The 19073-nt window shown below is 34.4% G+C and overlaps 1 protein-coding gene across 1 annotated transcript in view; it reads right to left on the reverse strand.

Annotated features, from left to right (window-relative positions):
- Positions 1-19073, reverse strand: part of tmem132e (transmembrane protein 132E) — a 337170-nt gene that overhangs the window by 221280 nt on the left and 96817 nt on the right. The window lies entirely within an intron of this gene.

Raw genomic sequence — 19073 nt, forward strand, 5'->3', positions numbered from 1 at the left:
AAAAAATAATTTGGAACCTTTTTATTTCACATATGAACTGAATTTGAAAGCCAATCTTCTGACTTTGAAAAAGGTGTCTATAACAAAAATTTAGGAATGTTCTGTTTCATTCATGTAAAAAAAAAAAACACAAAAAAAAAAAAAAATTAAAGATTAAAACCGTTTATAATAGAAGATTTGTATGAATCAGCGATGTTATTTTTAACAAACTAAAACTATTACGAATTTTTGTTAATTGAAATATAAATATTATAAAATATATTATGTATTATATATTACAACTTATTACTAAAAATACAACTGAAATAAAAAATAATATAGCTGAATGGAAAAAAAAAATCTTCATAAAATAAGACAAAAACACAAAATTGAAAACTAACTAAAATTAAAATGTTAAAAATGTAATAATAAATACAATAATATTAAACCAAAATACATCCCACATTAAAGTTGCCAGGGAAGTGACTATTAATTAATTATTTTTGCTTGTTTGAGGATATTTATGTTTATAATATTAATATTAGTTACAGTGTATCAAAATTCTTTTATCTAGACTAGAACAGTGTGTCGGCATTAAGGGCATAGCCCTTAAATGGTTTCAATCATATTTGACAGGCAGAAGTTTTTCTGTTCACCTTGGTGAATTTTCTTCATCTGCTGCCCCTCTTTTTTTTTTAAAAAACAAAATTTAAACATATGTCCCTATCTTTGTTTATGCTGCCCTTGGGGTATATTTTAAAAAAAACATAATATCTCCTTCCACTGTTATGCGGAAGATGTACAAATTTATTTATCTGTCAAAACAAATGACAAAGCTTAAGACTGAGATTGTTGTGTTTGGTCGTCCTAGGGATTTAAGTGCTTTTGTAGATGCACTTGGTAATTTAGGTTTGTATGTTTGTCCATTTACCAAGAATCTCGGTGTGATTTTTGACAGTGCCATTAAATTTGAAAAACAGATTAGTTCTGTTGTAAAAGCCAGTTTCTTTCAACTGAGACTGTTGGCTAAAATCAAGCCTTACCTGCTGCGTAAAGAGTTTGGAAAGTGCAATTCATGCTTTTATAATGTCTAGACTAGACTACTGTAACTCTTTATATGTTCATTTGGATCAGTCATCTCTTAAACGCTTACAGTTAGTCCAAAATGCAGCAGCTCAGCTTTTAAACTGGGACTAAAAAGTATGAGCACATTACCCCATTCTTAGCTTCACTAAACTGGCTTCCTGTCCACTTCAGGATTGAATTCAAGATTTTATTGTTTGATTTTAAGATTTTAAATGGGTTGGCGCCTGCTTATTTATCAGAGCTTTTACATGTCCACACTCCTGTTAAAGCACTGAGGTCGTCCGATCAGGTGCTCCTCGATGTTCTGAGAGCCAGGTTAAAAAATAAAGGTGACCGAGCTTTTTCAGTGTTGGCACCTAATTTGTGGAATAGTTAACCTGTACAAGTAAGAACTGCTCAGACTGTTGGAATTTTTAAGTCGTTACTTAAAACACACCTGTATTCTTTGGCTTTTATTTCGAGCTGAGCTGAGACATTGTGATGTTTTTACTGTATTTGTCTTGTTTGTGTGCGAGTTTTTTTTCCGGATATTGTTAAGCACTTTAGTCAACCATGGTTGTTCGTAAATGTGCTATATAAATAAAATTTAACTTAACTGAACATGTACAGTACCAAGAAGTTTACCCTCTATATCAATTGAAAAGGTTTCAACTTTAATATCTTTCTTGACTTATTATTTAATCATACTGTCAAACATTTAGAAATCGATTTTATTAAAACTGTATGTATACAGTATACTGATGGCAGTTTTTTTTTCCACATACATTTTTTTCTTGTATTCACATACTAAGCCAAACAGAATGCAGTACATACTGTGCAGTATTCTGAACACAGCAGATATCTGTCAAGCTTTAACCTGAAAAATATAGCAGACTGTGAAGCAGTAGGGTGCATTTCAGCTTTATGTTTGATACTAACATGCAGTATGCAGATACAGCTGTCATAATTGCACAGCTTTGCATGGTAATCCACATATTTTTTGTCATTTATTTGTTTTATCTAATTTCTTTCACTAATCTTGGTTGCAATATAAGAAAATTATGACCTTTTCTCTACAGCTTAAATGCTATTACCTTAATGCCCTCACTTAATGCCTCATTTAATTAGTTGATGATTGCCATGCTTCAGTAAAATATCTCTCCCATGAAATCTTTCTCTCACACTTTAAGAACAAAGTTGTTGGGCTTATACTTCTCACCGCGGGGAGAAGGATAAAAGGAATCAGAACATGGAGCACAGACTCTTTAATCACAGAGCTTCAGTCTGTGCACCTTTAAAGGGATAGTTCAAGCAAAAATGACAAATCTTTCATCATCTGCTCACCCTCATGTCACTTTTGTGAAGTACAAACTGAAATTATTGTCATTATTCACTGATGATCCCAGCTCTCAAATATCCTTTATGGGTCAATATGTTCAAACCTAGAATGTTCATCTTAGCTGCAATAAATTATTGTAATAAATTAATAAAGCTCCTTATTTTGTGGGGTGTGCATTTTGTCTCCTGCTGTATGCAAACAAATTGTGTGCATGATGAATGTAGAAGGAAAACTATGGCAGAAGACAGAATTTTCAATTAACAATTTTTCCTTTTTGTCACATAAATTGTACAGCTTTAGGACACTTGGAATCTTTTTCAGTGATACTTATCCATTATTAATGCTGAGGCCATTACACATTTTGTCCACTGGTCACATTTGGTTGCAACAGCACAGGCAATATTTTAATCTGCCACGTCTGCTCTTTGACAGAGAGTAATGTAGAAGGACAGGGACGTAAGGGCGAGCTATGCATCTAATCCAATGATGGAAATACACACTATTCATTATTATAGTGGAGCCCATAATAGATCAAAGCACCAGAAACCTGCCGCCACCAAACGCGAGCGCACGTCTGGCATCTAAAAACCAGCCCAAGCGAAACAACAGCCACCTTTTTCTTCATCAAATCCCTCGAATAATTTTTCTCGAAGCTCCGCCAGCATATTGTTGAACCTGCTCTGCATAATCTCCGCTAAGCTTTCACCTTTGCCATTTCCTCTGCAGCCCGAGTACAACATGTGGTCTGACAGAGGGCAGCGTGATTGGCTATGTTTGTTCAAAAACCTAGTTTTAAACACATGTGAAATACTAAGGAATGTAGCCTACGTTTTAAATTAAATTTAAATTAAAACAAATAAATTCAAGAGAAGTTTAAAAAATTCAAGAGAAGTTTACTTAAATGGTATGAAAAATATAATTCATTTAAAACATCAAGTAACATCATAAAATAAAAATGTAATAAACACATTTTCCCTTATACCTTGAATACATGCAAGTGTATGCATCTGTTATTAAAAAATAAATAAATAAATGCAGTTTTCAAGGTAAACGTATTCTTTAAAATATTAAGAATCTGTAATTCATTAATAATAATAAAAAAAACTATTTAAACAATGCTATAGTAAATATATAGAGAGAGAAAGAGAGAGAGAGAGAGAGAGAGAGAGAGAGAGAGAGAAAGAGAGAGCGCGCAGGCACTAGTGCTTTCAACTGATTAATAGCGATTAATAAAAGTTTGTTTACATAATATGTGTGTGTGTACTGTGTATATTTACGACACACACAGCATATATTTTGAAAACATTTACGCGTATTTACGTGAACATATATTCAAAAAAATATGATATATAAATATATGTAATATATAAAACATTTTTCTAACATTATATACATGTACACGTACACACACACACACACACACACACACACACACACACACACACACACACACACATATATATATTTAACAAAAACTTATTTTGGATGTGATTAATCACGATTAATCGTTTGACAGCACTAATATACCTGTATACACAATTTTAATAGTACATTTACAAAAGTGATTTTATATAAATAAAATCTGTCTCTGCTTTAATGTTTCTAATAACTTTCATTGTTCCATCATCATTCAGCATAACAGAGATCTTTACTTATTAAACTATATAAAAAGAAAGGGGCTTATGCTAATTTATATATATATATATATATATATATATATATACACACACACACACACACGTATGTATGTATGTGTGTGTGTACATTTTAAATGATTTAAAATGTCTTGCTGACAAATGGGTAAAACAGTAGTTTGAAGGATAGTGGCAAAGATTAGAAAATATTTAACGACAGTTCATTTTTTTGGGTGGATAATGTCATCTAATGATACTTGTAAATATACGTGACATAATTTTATAGTATACAAACCACTGCTACACTGAATGACATTTTAGAGGGTGTTTTCTGTAAATCATGGTAAAAAAAAAAAAAAAAAAAAAGTCTGATAGTGAAAGCGAAATGACAGCTGCCTCTTTCTTCGTCAAATCCCTCAAATCATTTTCCACAAAGCTGTGCCGGCACACTGTTGAACCTGCTCTGCATAATCTCCGCTAAGCTTTCACCTTTGGCTTTTTTCCTCTGCGGTCTGAGTACAACATGTGGTCATACAGAGGGCAGCATGATTGGCTGCTTTTGTTTGTGTCTCTCGGAGTAATCTTCCTCTAATACACTCATCCACATTCATGTCCTTTGTTTCTGGATTGCGCGATTTCTCATTTTGAGAAATTTTTCTCATCTACTTTCTCTGTAATGTGTCAACATATTGTGTACAACATACAATTTCCAATTTGCACTATGAGATGAAAATGTAGGCCACAACTTGAAAGCTGTATCATCTCAATTCCAGGCAGCCCGTTAGTGAATCAAGCTCACCTCCTGTTTGTACTGATTTGAAAAGAATAAATAGGGGGAAAGAACATCAGAATGTAATAACATGGCAGCACTGGACACAGGTGAGTCACCAGCTTTCATGTATACGTCTTTCAGGATGAGATTGTAAGGTACGTCTTAACGCAGTCTTTGGCTCTTTTAGCTCAGACGGACTCAATGCAGCACGTTCACCACGAATGCATTCAGAATTACACATTAAGAGGCTTTTATTCCTGTGGCTTCAGGAGAGAGACTGCAGGCGCCGCTTGTAGCTCGTCTGATGGCGGCTGAGGGTTAGTGTGCTTGTAATGATTTAAGTGTTAATGTGTGAAATTTAATTACACCGTCATTGGGACATTCATCCCAAAGTGCACAGCGCTCAGCATACACTGTTGGAGTAAAAAAAAAGTACGAAAAAAAGACAAGTTGCTTACAAGGCTATCTAGAGTCAGTCTGACAGACTGTCATATTAGCAGTAGCGCATTGAATTAGAATATCAAAACAGCACAAAAATGCCTTGTACAGCTAATTGCGTGTTTATACAAGTTGCTAGCAAATAAACAAACAAGAAAACAGAAAGCATGCCCTCATTAAAAAGAAAATAATTGGCATGGTGTCATACTATTTTAAAACCCCATAAAGGTCACATGAGGTCAGTCACCTGGAATAGGCCACACTTTTCAGAAAGTGATGCAGAGTATCTGTTAATTTGAGATTGGAGCAGCACTGGGCGATAACTAGACAGTGTTTTAGTAGCGTGACAGTAGGTCAGATGTTTTCAAAATTCTAGCAAGTTCCACTAACAAGCTGTTAGGTGAAGTGATGTGGGGTGAAAAATTGTTCATTATAATTTCTAAATACTGCTGTTTATCACTAAGTTTTGAATAACTTATAATGTCAACCTAATTTAGATCCTCAGAGTTTCTTTGGAAGATAAATTCTGCTCTACATACTTTTTTTAAGGAAAAGATAGTAGTTTTATTATTAAAGTTGAATAAAGTGATGCAGTGTAGGCCAACCTGGAAGCATCACCCTAGTACCCCCCACCAAAAACAAAACAAAACAAAAAAACAACAACATTATTTTACTTTGGCATTTGGTTTATTGCAGAAAATAAACTCTGTACGACTTTTTTTACTTCTTAGCGATATATGCTATTTACACTAAGTGCAAAAAGCTATTCTATACACCATGTTAAAATAGCATAAAATGTGCTATTTATACTATTTAATGCAAATAGTGGTAATTAGCTGTACCTCAGTATTGTAGAATATTATAAAACAGTATGCAATAATAACATACTGAGTGTAAATTTTAATTCAAATTATTAAATGGATGCCACCTTTTTGGGACAATAAAGCCTTCCTTAAACCTACCCTAACCCTACCTCATATATATATATATATATATATATATATATATATATATATATATATATATATATATATATATATATATATATATATATATATATTTTTAGAACTTTTTGATTATTTTCTTAATTTTAATTTAAAGTAAATGCCTTTCCAAATAGATATGAGATTTGAAATGGAGGAAAAAAAAGTTCAGCAAAAGGTGGACTTGAACCTGGGTCGATCGCGTCAAAAAGACTGCTTTACGCGCTTTATAATCTACGCCACTGGAGCTGACTTTTGACAGCCGTGTCTTGTAGAGTTAACTATAGTCCCATCAAACGTTGGTAGGTGGAGTTTGTGAAAATAGCCTCTACCAACAAGGCGGGCTATTTGCACAGTGCAAACAGACACTCCAAAACCTAAAATTAGGCTATAAATGTACTACACAGTTGTGTAACGTTAAGCGGAAAAGTGAGTACATGAGTTTGGCGTGATTTTGTTTAATATCCCCAACAGCTAAATGCTTGTTAGTCTTTTCTGAGAAACATAAAAGAATGGGGTGTTACTGATGTATGCCATGGAATAAAATGTAAAAATATCTCAAACTCGTTTTGTTCATTTGCATTAAGACATTTAACCGAAAAATTGATTCAAACCCACTGACTTTAGAACAATGGAACCATAAGTGCACAAAGTCATTTCCGTGTTCTGCAGCACTCTATTGCCCGTAAAATAAATTCAATGCAATTAACTACATTTTATTTGAAACTTTTCTAGTTTAGCTTGGCTGTAGCCTAAGTATTTAAAATTTCAAATACCTTGTAGCTTGACAAGCTACAGTGTTAAAGCATTTTCCCCCGACAGATGTTTTGAGAGTAGGTTATCATTCAGTCCATCGAAGCAGTGCAGCCTGGGACTGTTCTCATAAACAACAGTGCAGAGGTCAAGCTAGGCTAAGCTCACTCTCACCCTCTTCACCCACAACTCAATCCCACAGTTCACTTGGGCTTTCCACCTCACTTTACTCCACTTTTCACTGCAGTTAAACTGAGCTGAGATGCTGGATTCTAACAAATTCTTTAATCTTATATTCAAGACAGGAAGTAATAAAGACAACCTCTTTGTTGGATTGCAAAGGACGCAATGGCAAAACTATATCTACATCTAATATGCGTCATTACCACCAAATGAGGGTAATTTTTTAAGGATTCTTTACCAAAGCAAAGTCTCTGAAAACCAGATACCTTGCACTTCTGGAGACTCTTAAGTAAGTTGCCGCTTTGGAAAATGGTGGCGCTGGAGACTAAAGGGTTTCTGGTGGTTTCCCAACTAATTCCTTACCTTAATTCTTAATTCTTTTGCAGTTAACGTTTTTCTTTTATTTTGGACCCTGCTGACCTAGTGAGCCTTTCGCTGTCCAATCGTCATGCCTTAACTTTGTAAATTCTAGTGCTGCATTAATATTGCATCCTTCTTGTGAGCATTTAATAATTTTTTACTTTTCAGTCCGAGGTTAATCTCTCTTTTTTTCTTTTTTTTTTTGGCTCATTTTATCTGTAAAAGAAAACTTGCCTAATAATTATGCACACCTGAATATAAGGAGTTTTTCACTTCCAGCCTTCATGGACAATTATACATCACTTATTATAAATGATTAAAGGTGCAATGTGTAATTTTTAGCTGCACCTAGTGGTGAGGTTGCGAATCACAACCAATGGAACCTCCCTTTAAAGAAGTTACGGTGGCCGACACAGGTAAAGATGTCGTCGGTAAAGACATCAGAGAGCAATGAGATTTCTTTACAAAAGGTAAATCAAGGAATTATATTTAATTAATTATTCAATAAATCAATGTTATTGCGAATGTTAATGTACTTGTTCATCATTGTGTCAGTGTTTTATTCGCAAGAACAACAAAGTGACTAAACGCTCTGTAGAGCAGTTTGTCCGTTTAGGGTTACTGTAGAAACATGGTGGTGACTTCAATGTAAGTGGACCCGCGGTGTATGTTGATAGAAACTGCTCAATCTAAGGTAATACAAACATAACGGTTCATTAAGAAAGGTCTTTATACACCTCTGAAAATATAGTTATGCATATTATATTGAATTTCTGTAAATAGATCATTGTAAATATTACATATCGCACTTTTAAATACAAGATTATAAGTAGCTATTAAAATTTATGTGGTTTGGAATTGGTAAAATGCGCTTGGGGGTGAGGGGGGGTCAGAAAATCAACTTGCATAATAATTATGCATGCACTATATCTCAGAATATAAAGATGTTTAAAAATGCTGAAGAATCACTTTCACAAAATGCCTCAAGTTTCATTTCACTGAATTTCAATTCCCCAAATCAAATCTCTCTTATCCTCACTGCAAATGTCAAAAAGTTTAGATAACCTTTAGAAAACCCAACATATATTTAATACATGGTATAAGATGTGGCAGTAAAAATCAGAAACACGTCGATCCCATCCTATTTCAGCATCAATGATTACGTCTTTCTCAGTAGCTCAACTGATAGAGCATTACCGACGGCAAGGTCATGGGTTGATAAAACTGATACCTTGAATGCACTTCAAATCACTTTGGCTAAAAGTGTCTGCCAAATGCATAAAAAAAATATTAAAAAAAGATAAAATTTGACATTTTCAGGAAAGCAATCATAGCTTGATATCTTCTGAGTCATACTGGATGGGTCGTGCTGAAAATACTCGATGTGCATTTTCTTCAGCACACCAGCTATGGCCCAGTTAACCAAACGGATTAACTGTAATTTCTAGTACACAACACACCAAGCCACGCAAACAAATGAGTTTCATCTGTAGCTAATTGGCTTCTCCAGGGAATCGAGAGCAGAGACAGTAAAAGGTGCTTGATAATGAGAACAATTCCTACACCAGGCCTGAGTTCCCTCATATTGCGTCATTTGCGTCTCATTGCACTGTGGGCCGTGACCTTTGGCCAGCTCTTATTAACTTAGTCTTGTTGAACAACTTTTCTGACTGACTAATTAAATTTTCTGCTGTCTTCAAAATTACGAGTCAAATGAATGAGCAAAGCAAAGGTTCTTGTTAGTGAACTTGATGAGTTTTCACACGTTTAAAATAACCTGGAGGAAAGAAGCACATAAAAAAATATGGAATGGAATATAGCATACCGGTACTATTTAAAGGGGTGGTTCAGTGGTTTTTTTCTAGGCTTGATTGTGTTTATGGGGTGCAGTCAAACATGTGTTAATTCTTATTTTTCACATAATTTACCTTTATTCCACACTGCTCTGTCCCTTCTCTGAGAAAGGGCTGATCATTTCCTTATTTTATGAAGCCCCTCCCTCAGAAATAGGTGACGGGCTCTGATTGGTTAGCTAGCCCAGTGTGTTGTGATTGGCTAAACTGCCTCTAGTGCATCTAAACGTTCCACTCCTCACCTCAGCGGCATGTGCTCCAAAACAATGGCGTCGTTAATATCAAGTCAAGTCTGCTTTATTTTCAATTCTTCCACATGTACAGTACATACATACAGAGAATTGAAATTGTGTTACTCTCAGACCCCCGGTGCATACAGATAACACTAACAGTACATCGCTTATCAATTTGAGCCCGATTAAGCAGCAGAGGATATTATTGAAGAGAATCGTGCAGAACCTGTGCAAGCACTGCTTTTTATGGTAGGCTAGGGCTGGACAAGCTACGAAATATCGCGTTCATTATCACAGATGAATCGCCTTCGATAATGAACGCGATATTGCGTAGCTTGTCAGTGATCTACGGCTCTGTCTATTAAATGCCTCTCCATTTGTAAGCAGGTGATGGCGATTTAGCAGGAACAGTATTAAGAACCACTGCTTTAGAACATTGATTTTGAAACTTGTGAATCCATTAGAATCATTAGAAGACAGAATCACGAATATGAACAGATTTTTACTTGCACCTCTAGTTTTCTCCCTTTTCTCTAAAGCAGCGCAGCATGGCCTCGCCCCCTTTGCTGCCTTTTCCCGAGGGCGGGGTTTATCTGGGTTTGTGATGTCACGAACCCGGGAAGTAACTCGTTGTAGTCCCTACCAGCCATTTTTGTAGGCATTAAACTGCCAGAATTTTAAAAGACGATATCTCCGTTTGCATTGAACTTTCAGCTTCGTAACTTTGCAGATATTGTTTATGCTCAAACAGCAACATTAAACACTAACCACCCCTTTAACAATGCAAATTAAACCTAAATGAAAACCATGTGCTGCAAAATTGAATAAAGAAATAACTAAACACTGTCACTGGATACTAATCAGCACATCATCTGCAAATGCTGCCCGTAACATTTCTTTAATTTGTAAAACGAACTCAAATTTTGTTATGATTAACTGACCATTTTCACATTCTTTCTTGAAACACAGATTGACACCTAACAGCTGTTCTTTTTCATAAATATGAGCATAAAACAAATACTTAATAATAATAATAATACTAAACACTAAAAACTGTATGTGTATCTGCCTGATTTATCTGCAACCAACCCTTTTAAAGAGGAAAATAAATAAATAAATAAATAAATAAATAAATATTTATATAAAGAAATACATTAATATTATTATTGTTTATTTTACTTAGGTTTTTTTTAATGAGGCTCTTTTTCATTATGATAATGGGATTTTTTTTGACCTTATGTCCTAAAAAATGCAAAAATATCAACATTAATATTAATTCAGAAATGTATTTATTAGATATCATAGAAAAATATCATGAAATCATGTCATTGACGTAAATAATGATTAGCCTGTAGCCTGTTTGTGTCCTTTTTGGAGGACGGCAGTATAAATATACAGTTCTAATATGGAAAATAGAAGATTTCCTTTTATGTTTCATGGAAAAAAGAAAATACTAAGCGGTTGGGATGACATGGGTTAAGTAAATGATATAAAACCAAATAGTGCTGCTACAAGTACACAAAATTCCTCTTTGATCTGTTTGCTTTGTTTGTCGTCCAGACTTCGGAAGAGGAAAAGTCATAGTCTCCTTTAGAAACTCAAGTGAAAATCAAGATGAAAGCACAACGTGGTCAGAATAAGAGATAAGCATGACATTTATAAATGCTTCTGTCGCTATTTGTTATTCAGCAGAGCTCTTTTTTTTTTGACAGTTGCCATCAATGATAGTGTGCCTTGCATTTTGAAGACTTGATAACACAAACTCTCAAAAACTATGAACCATTAACTTCTAGATATAAATTTCTGTATTAGATTTCCCACACCATGGTTCTCTTTATTCATATTCTGTAAATGAACGCCAATACACTGCAGTGCATTAATTCAAAAGATTGATTTGTTCTGCCATTAATGCAACAGACAGAAAAGCCATTTTTCCCAGTTTCAGGCGATATGCATCACTGTATTTTTGAAAATACGAGCACAACAGCTGTCTTTTTTGATGCTATTGACAAAGTAGTTACGATCGTGCACCAGTGTAAATATAGCTAGATGTACAACAAGGTGGCTGTTGGCTGATGAGAAAAGAAAGAACGTTTGCTGAGTTGTTTCGAGTCATCACCGCGGTAAATAAAAAGAAAGGCGCTGGAGTGTTAGCAGAATGTTTCATGTCAAGGACATTCTCAATTGAGCTTCAAGCACAGGCTGTTATTGTGCGTGCCGCAGGTTTATTGATCTCCACTGGTTCCCCAGCAGGTAAATTTATTCTCTGAACTGTAAAAGCAGTCTAGTTTTAGCCACAGGCCTCAGAAAGCATGTGCAAAATGACCTGCATGACAGTCTGTCTCGCCGAAAGGTTTTCTTTGAGTTGCACAATGCATCAGGTAGCTTCCATGAGGTAATTTATCTGTGTCAGGCCGCATGTTGGAACAGATTTTCCCCAACAGCATCTGCCGACCACCCCCAAAGAACGGCCCGGCTTCAATCCATCTTAGGTAAAGAGCTTTAGGACTGCAGAATAAACATATTCTGGTCATCCTACCTTCTCACAATGGGTCTCATTCACTAAAAAAATTCACAAATGCATGCTATCAGTCAGTCAATCCATCGATCCATCCATCTTCAAAATTAAGGTTCCAAAGGTTTTTTTTTGTTTTTGCAGCAAAACAGAGAATAACAATTTTGGGTTCCACAAAGAACCCTTTTCATTATAGTCTGAAGAACATTTGAATAATCAAAAACTTTTTTTTGCATTATAAAAAATGTTTTGTGCAATGGAAAGTTTCTGAGGATGTTAAAAGTCCTTCATGGAACCATACATGGCAATAAATAAGTTTTCGAATATCATTCAACATTGTGTGTGCTTTTCATTAGTAGCAGATCTGACAAGTATTATTCACAGTGTTGTCCAATTCATTATCAAAATATATATCACAATTGATAATAGTAATATTTTAAATATCAGGATATCTGATAATCTGACAAATACAATTTACCATATAAGTTTTTTTTTTTTTTTTTTTTTTTAATGAAGCAGTTGATCTGATTCACAATTCTGACTCGATTCATAAACTGGACTGACACGGTTCTTGACTTGCTGACTCACTGGAGTGTAAGATTATCAGTTAATAATGACTTTAATTCTTCATTGTCTGACTTTAATTGCAGTGTAGAAGTCAATTGTGCTAACTGTACTTCTAATTGAACGAGTCAACTTTTATAAGTTTTATTTATTTATTTTTTTCCTTTTTGGACATTTTTCCACTATAAAGAACCTCTTTCACAATTGGAAGGGTTCCATGGATGTTAAATGTTCTTTGTGGAGCCATAGATGCCATCAAAGCAATAAAGTCATTTGATTCATTGGGTGAAACTTGAATTTATTTTCAATGAAATGGTTGATTTCATTCACAAATCTGACTCAATTCAGAAACTGGACTGACCTGGTTCTTGCGTCCAAGTAGTCCAAATTAAGCCATTTATAGCTCACTGGAGAGCAAGATTATCAACGAACAATGACTTTATTCATTTTTTGTCTTTATACTACTTAAAAATACAGTGTTATTACTGTTAGTCATTATGAATGTTGAAATGGACAAGAGCTACAAATCTTGCATTCCATGGTAAAAAAAAAAAAAAAATTAAATAAATAAAAGGACAAGACAGGAGTTTATCCCTTTAAAAAAATATGTAGTTTGAGACTGATTACATTCCCTGGTATAAAATAAATATACAGTTCATAGTAAATGACTAGATGCCAGCACAGAGACATATTACAGCTAATTAGCAACTAATTTAGTGATCAACTCATTAACTTTCTTATTGGTCTCTTACTGGTTAAAAAACAGTATTTCTTCACACAATAAAATATAATTTGATAGATACAATTAAGAAGCAGGTTCTGACAATGTTACACATGCCTGTTCATTTTACCATTAACATTATATCTCATCCAACACTTAATTTAGAAAGTTAGGCTTCGTCAAACTCCTGGTTCATGACCCTGATATATTTCTGCACTGTCTAATGATCACCATATGCTAAAAAAAAAATAATAATAATAAAAAGTGCCAAAGGAAGCCTGCAAGCTGGCACTATTAGCATTGCCATGGTGTTTTTCCATTATAGCCATGATATCTCCCTCCACCAGAGCACTCCTTTTACTCCAGGCTTTCATCTGTATTCAATCCGTGTTTTGTTGATCATGCAAAGCCGGTAAACGTAGACAATCATCATGTATCTCACAGCCTCAGCGCTGGGGATTTGCTATATGGGCCTACTTCTCACCAACAGACCCTAGACTCCCCCCCCCCCCCCCCCAAAGAAAGAAAGAAAATCAAGAGAGTCTGTTAAAATTCCATTCTGTTAATTCAGTTAAACCCCATATTTGGCAAGCTGCTTGCTGTGATAGACTGGCGTATGAAGAAGTGATTTATACAACTTGCACAGGTGAAAAGTACAGTTTCAATTTCTGCCAACTTCAGGAGAAGAAAACAGAGACACTCTCCATATCTTTACACCACATAAGGAATTTGAAAACTACACTACGGAACCATTTCCACACTGTAAAAAAAAAAAAAAAAAAAAAAAAAAAACAGATGGAATTAAGTGAATCTCAAATGCATTTTAGCAATCATTTTCAGTTTGGCTCACTGACATATGACTTCATAGCATCTGTTGTAAAAAATTAATTAATTTTAAAGTCACACTCAAGTGTCACACACCATAATGCACATATCAGTTGAGCTTCTACCTAGGCAAATTATAACACTAGACTAGAAATTACATAAATATTTCAAGAGGAACAGACTTAGAGTTCAACTTTTAAGAGCCATGGAGTTCAGACGTTTTAATTAACAACAAACACGGTGAAAAATGTGCACCAAACTAGCTGAAAGTAGACTGATTAGGTACAGGTGTTTGGAGTGCTCTTTTATTGCATTGCTTTCATCAAGCCAGCCAAAAAATAATGATAATTTAAAACAAACAAAAATTACCATAGTATCACAATGGTTTTCTGAATATGTTAACAGTGTACCTTCTCGGAAATGGAATTTCTAAAATGGAAATGTAACCATGGGATACTATGCTTTAAAAGTACCATGGAGTAAAATGAAGTATAAATACGGTAATCATTTAATACTGTGGTATACAGTAAATTAAAATACCATGATATTACCACCTGATAAAATTATTGTACCATGGCACCACCACAGTATACTTTTTGATGAAGGGAATTTTTAAATCAGAGGAATTCTCTATAGAATACTCTGTAATTCTCACATTTTTTGTCCCTCCATTGTCCACAACCACACTCCTTTTCTGTACATTTCAGATTCCAGAGGTTTTAACAGCTGAATGTTCATTTAGGTGCTAACTCTTTTAACTAATGAATATACATGAGTTTTCAAGTCATTTGTGATTCACTAAGAATTTTTACTCACAATCTCTACCTGATCAAATATTTTAGAGCTTGGCATAACTAGAAAATGCATATTCATAAAATGTCCATGGAGTTTTAAGATTTTACTCATTTACATGACGTCTAGAAGTCTACAAATCACACTTTTATAATTAGGCTACCTCATATCCAGGACAGTTGTTGAGAAGGAGAACTAAAATAAGAAATGCACATGTATTATTATTATACTGCTTTAGCAGTTTTTTTTATTATTTCTTATTATATACATATCAATTATTCTTATTATATTACATATCAAAAACTTCAAAAGGAATATTTTTAAAAAGTTATCTTTTTTTAACTTGTTTCAAAAAGTGACACTTTCACATATTCTCGATTCATTAAATGTAAAGTAAAACATTTCAAAAGTTTTTTTGTTTGTTTGTTTTAATTTTGATGGTTAGAGCTTACATCTCATGGAAGTTAAAAGTCCAGTATATCAAAATATTAGAATATTAACATTTGCGTGTCATTAAATGACCATCCATACAGTATAAATTCCGGGCATCTCTTTGTTCTTTGAAACCACAATAATGGTGAGGACTGCCGACTTGGCAATGGTCCAGAAGACAATCATTGACACCCTCCACAAAGAGCGTAAGTCATAGAAGGTCATTACTGAAAGGGGTGGCTGTTCACAGAGTGCTGTATCAAATCATATTGAATGCAAAGTTGACTGGAAGGAAGAAAACGGGTAGGGAAAGGTGCACAAGCAACAGGGATGACCACAAGCTTGAGAATACTGTCAAACAAAGCTGATTCAAACACTTGGGAGAGCTTCACAAGGAGTGGACTGAAGCTGGAGTAAGTGCATCAAGAGTCACCACGCTCACACGTCTTCAGGAAAAGGGCTACCAAGCCACTTCTGAAACAGAAACAACGTCAGAAGCATCTCACCTGGGCTAAGGAGAAAAAGAACTGGACTGTTGCTCAGTGCTCCAAAGTCCTCTTATCAAATAAAAGTAAATTTTGCATTTTATTTGGAAATCAAGGTCTGGAGTCTGGAGGAAGACTGAAGAGGCACAGAATCCAAGCTGTTTGAAGTCCAGTGTGAAGTTTCTGAAGTCAGTGATGATTTGGGGTGCCGTGACGTCTACTGGTGTTGGTCCATTGTATTTTATCAAGTCCAAAGTCAATGCAGCCATCTACCAGGAGATTTTTCCATCTGCTGACAAGCTTTATGGAGATGCTGATTTCCTTTTCCAGCAGGACTTAGCACCTGCCCACAGTGCCAAAACCACCTCCAAGTGGATGGCTGACCATGATATTTAAGTTCAAGATTATCAAGACAAACAACCAAACAAAAAACACATATGGAATCCATGGGATATTTTGAAGAAAAAGATGATAAACAGTCTATTCAACAATACAGATGAGCTAAAGGACGCTATTAAAGAAACCTGGGCTTCAATAGTGCCTCAGCAGTGCCACAGGCTGATCCCTTACATGCCAAACCTCACTGATGCGGTAATTTCTGCTAAAGGAGCCCAGACCAAGTATTGAGTGCATAAATGAACATACTTTAAAGAACTTGAGATTTTGCAAATCCATTTTTCTTATTTTTTGATTTATATTAGATATTAAAATGTTTTTTTTTTAATATTCAATAACAAACAAAAAAAAACTTTTGAAACATTTAACTAAACAAGAAAATAATAAAGAATAAATTAAAGAAACAATTTACAAAACAATTTACAAAAAAACAAAACTCATCACGAATATATATATACATATATACACATATATATACATATATATATATATATACATATATATATATATATATATATATATATATATATATATATATATATATATATATATATATATATATATATATATATATATATATATAATCTTCAGACCACTTTGAAATTTTATCGAGCCTCTCCTAGTGGGCCCTGGCCTCCTGGATGAGAACCACTGCTGTAACATAGGAAATAATAAGGATGACAATAATCATTCTTGAATTACCATAACAAAAGCAGACAGTACAGAAGCAGATATTCAGACTTAATACAGCCTTCATGTTCTCCTGGAAAGTTCCTATTTATGAGTCCAGAAGTGGTAATTATGACATAATGTGCTTTCTAGTAAGTGTGGTCAGAATAAAATGGATGTGTTTGGCAAAGTCATATTTATTCTCTCTTTCTCACATACTGACAAATTCAACCTGTTTTTAGTGCTAATGCAACAAAATGAAGAGTAAAGGATGCGAGTTAGGAGTGTAACTGATGCTTTAATGTCTTTAATCATGAATTCCAATTGTTGTGCTGCCACGGAGAATGATGGGTAATGCAGTTCTGTTGCACAAGCTTGTCGCCTCGTGAACAGCTAAATTAGTAGGATTGCTTGGCAAGCTTTATAGATTTTCTTTATCTACAGCATACAAAATGTGTACAAAGGAAATCCACACCGGACATGCACAATTAAAACATAATTATGACCCATTAGCATTTGTCATGGTTCTCAAAGTAATTGCAACGTTTTAGTGGCTTTCATTTATACTTTTCTTTTCTTTTTCTTTTTCTTTTTACTGGCATGGATTATTCATTATGGGGATTTTCTTGAATTCAGTTTTTCAGCTGTTGTTTTTAGTATGGCGTAGCTTTTCTTGTTCATTTTTTTTTTTCATTTTACAAAAGCAGTGAGTGTTGTAACATCGATCACACATTTTCATAAAATATTAATTTTCCAAGATGGTGTCCAAGATGAATAATAATAATAATAAATTTAAATTCCTTGCTTTTATTTTGATTATTTGTAAATTAGTAATAATAATAATAGTGTTAATATTCATGCAAATATTTCAGAAACCTTGTATTACTCATGTATTTATTTAGAGTATTATTATTATTATTATTATTATTATTATAGCAATAATGTGGTGAAAATGAATGACTGAACTGATGGAGTTCCTAAAACATTTACATTTCACAACAATATTATTAATTATTTTTTATAATAATAATAATAATAATAATAATAATAATAATAATAATAATATTACAAGCCGAGTGACATTTATTACCATTGGGAACGACCCACACAGACGTAGCTTTCTTTGCAGTAATAAATGGTGTATCCTCTTTTTTAATGAAAATGCATGTTTTTACATAGCATTCAATTTATAGATGGAAAACTGGGAGTGTTAACTTCTTTGCAAATCAATATCATAATGAGAGGGTGGCTTTATATTTATCTCAGCCGTCCCCTCATATCCCTGAGGGACGAGGACAGAGTGTAGTACATCTCCACTGTAAAACTGTCATCACCGTGTGTCATGTCTAGACTGCTGTCGATCGCTGTGACTTTGTTTCCTTATCATGCAAATAAATCAGGTTTTTATTGACTGGCAGACCTCCCCAAAGTGGGTCTACTAGTGATGGTGGCAAGCCTGCAGGACAAATAACACCATGTGGCAGTCAATAAAGTGAAGATCATAGAATTTTCGCACTACTGTTTTAGCCAGTGATGCTCGGTCAAAACGCATACAGCATTGCCTCTAAAAAGAATTCGATCATTACTTGCTCACCCAAAATGCATTAGGGCATGGCCTATTGCCTGAAACTAAATGTTTGACCACTGGTTGGGTGATGTGGCTGTGGGGGTGGAGAGGGATCAGGGCAAACAGCAACTGAGGAAATTATTGCAGAAAAGAAAAAAAACGTAAAAAGAAAAGGATAAAACCTTTTAGAGAAAGAGAAAATAAGGCAGGCAGAGAATTGCTGCAAGAGAAAAGCTGGTTAGCGATGCATGCTCAGCCTTTTGCCGTTTCTTCAGATTAACCTTCAAAGCTCATCCACGGCAGACAGAGAGAGAGAGAGAGAGAGAGAGACAGAGAGAAAGAGAGAGAGAGAGAAGTGAAGTCTTCACAGCAAGGTCAAGACCTTGGCGATCATGCTGTATCTTTAAAAAAAATAAAAATAAAATTGAATAAGTTGGATGTTAGAAGCGATTTGAAATGTCTGATGCTGGGTGACAAAATGCCACCAAAAGAGAAAAATGAATATCCTCCTACGA

Source organism: Cyprinus carpio, chromosome B5 (assembly GCF_018340385.1).
Source record: "Cyprinus carpio isolate SPL01 chromosome B5, ASM1834038v1, whole genome shotgun sequence".
In the NCBI taxonomy this organism is placed as follows: Eukaryota; Metazoa; Chordata; class Actinopteri; order Cypriniformes; family Cyprinidae; genus Cyprinus; species Cyprinus carpio.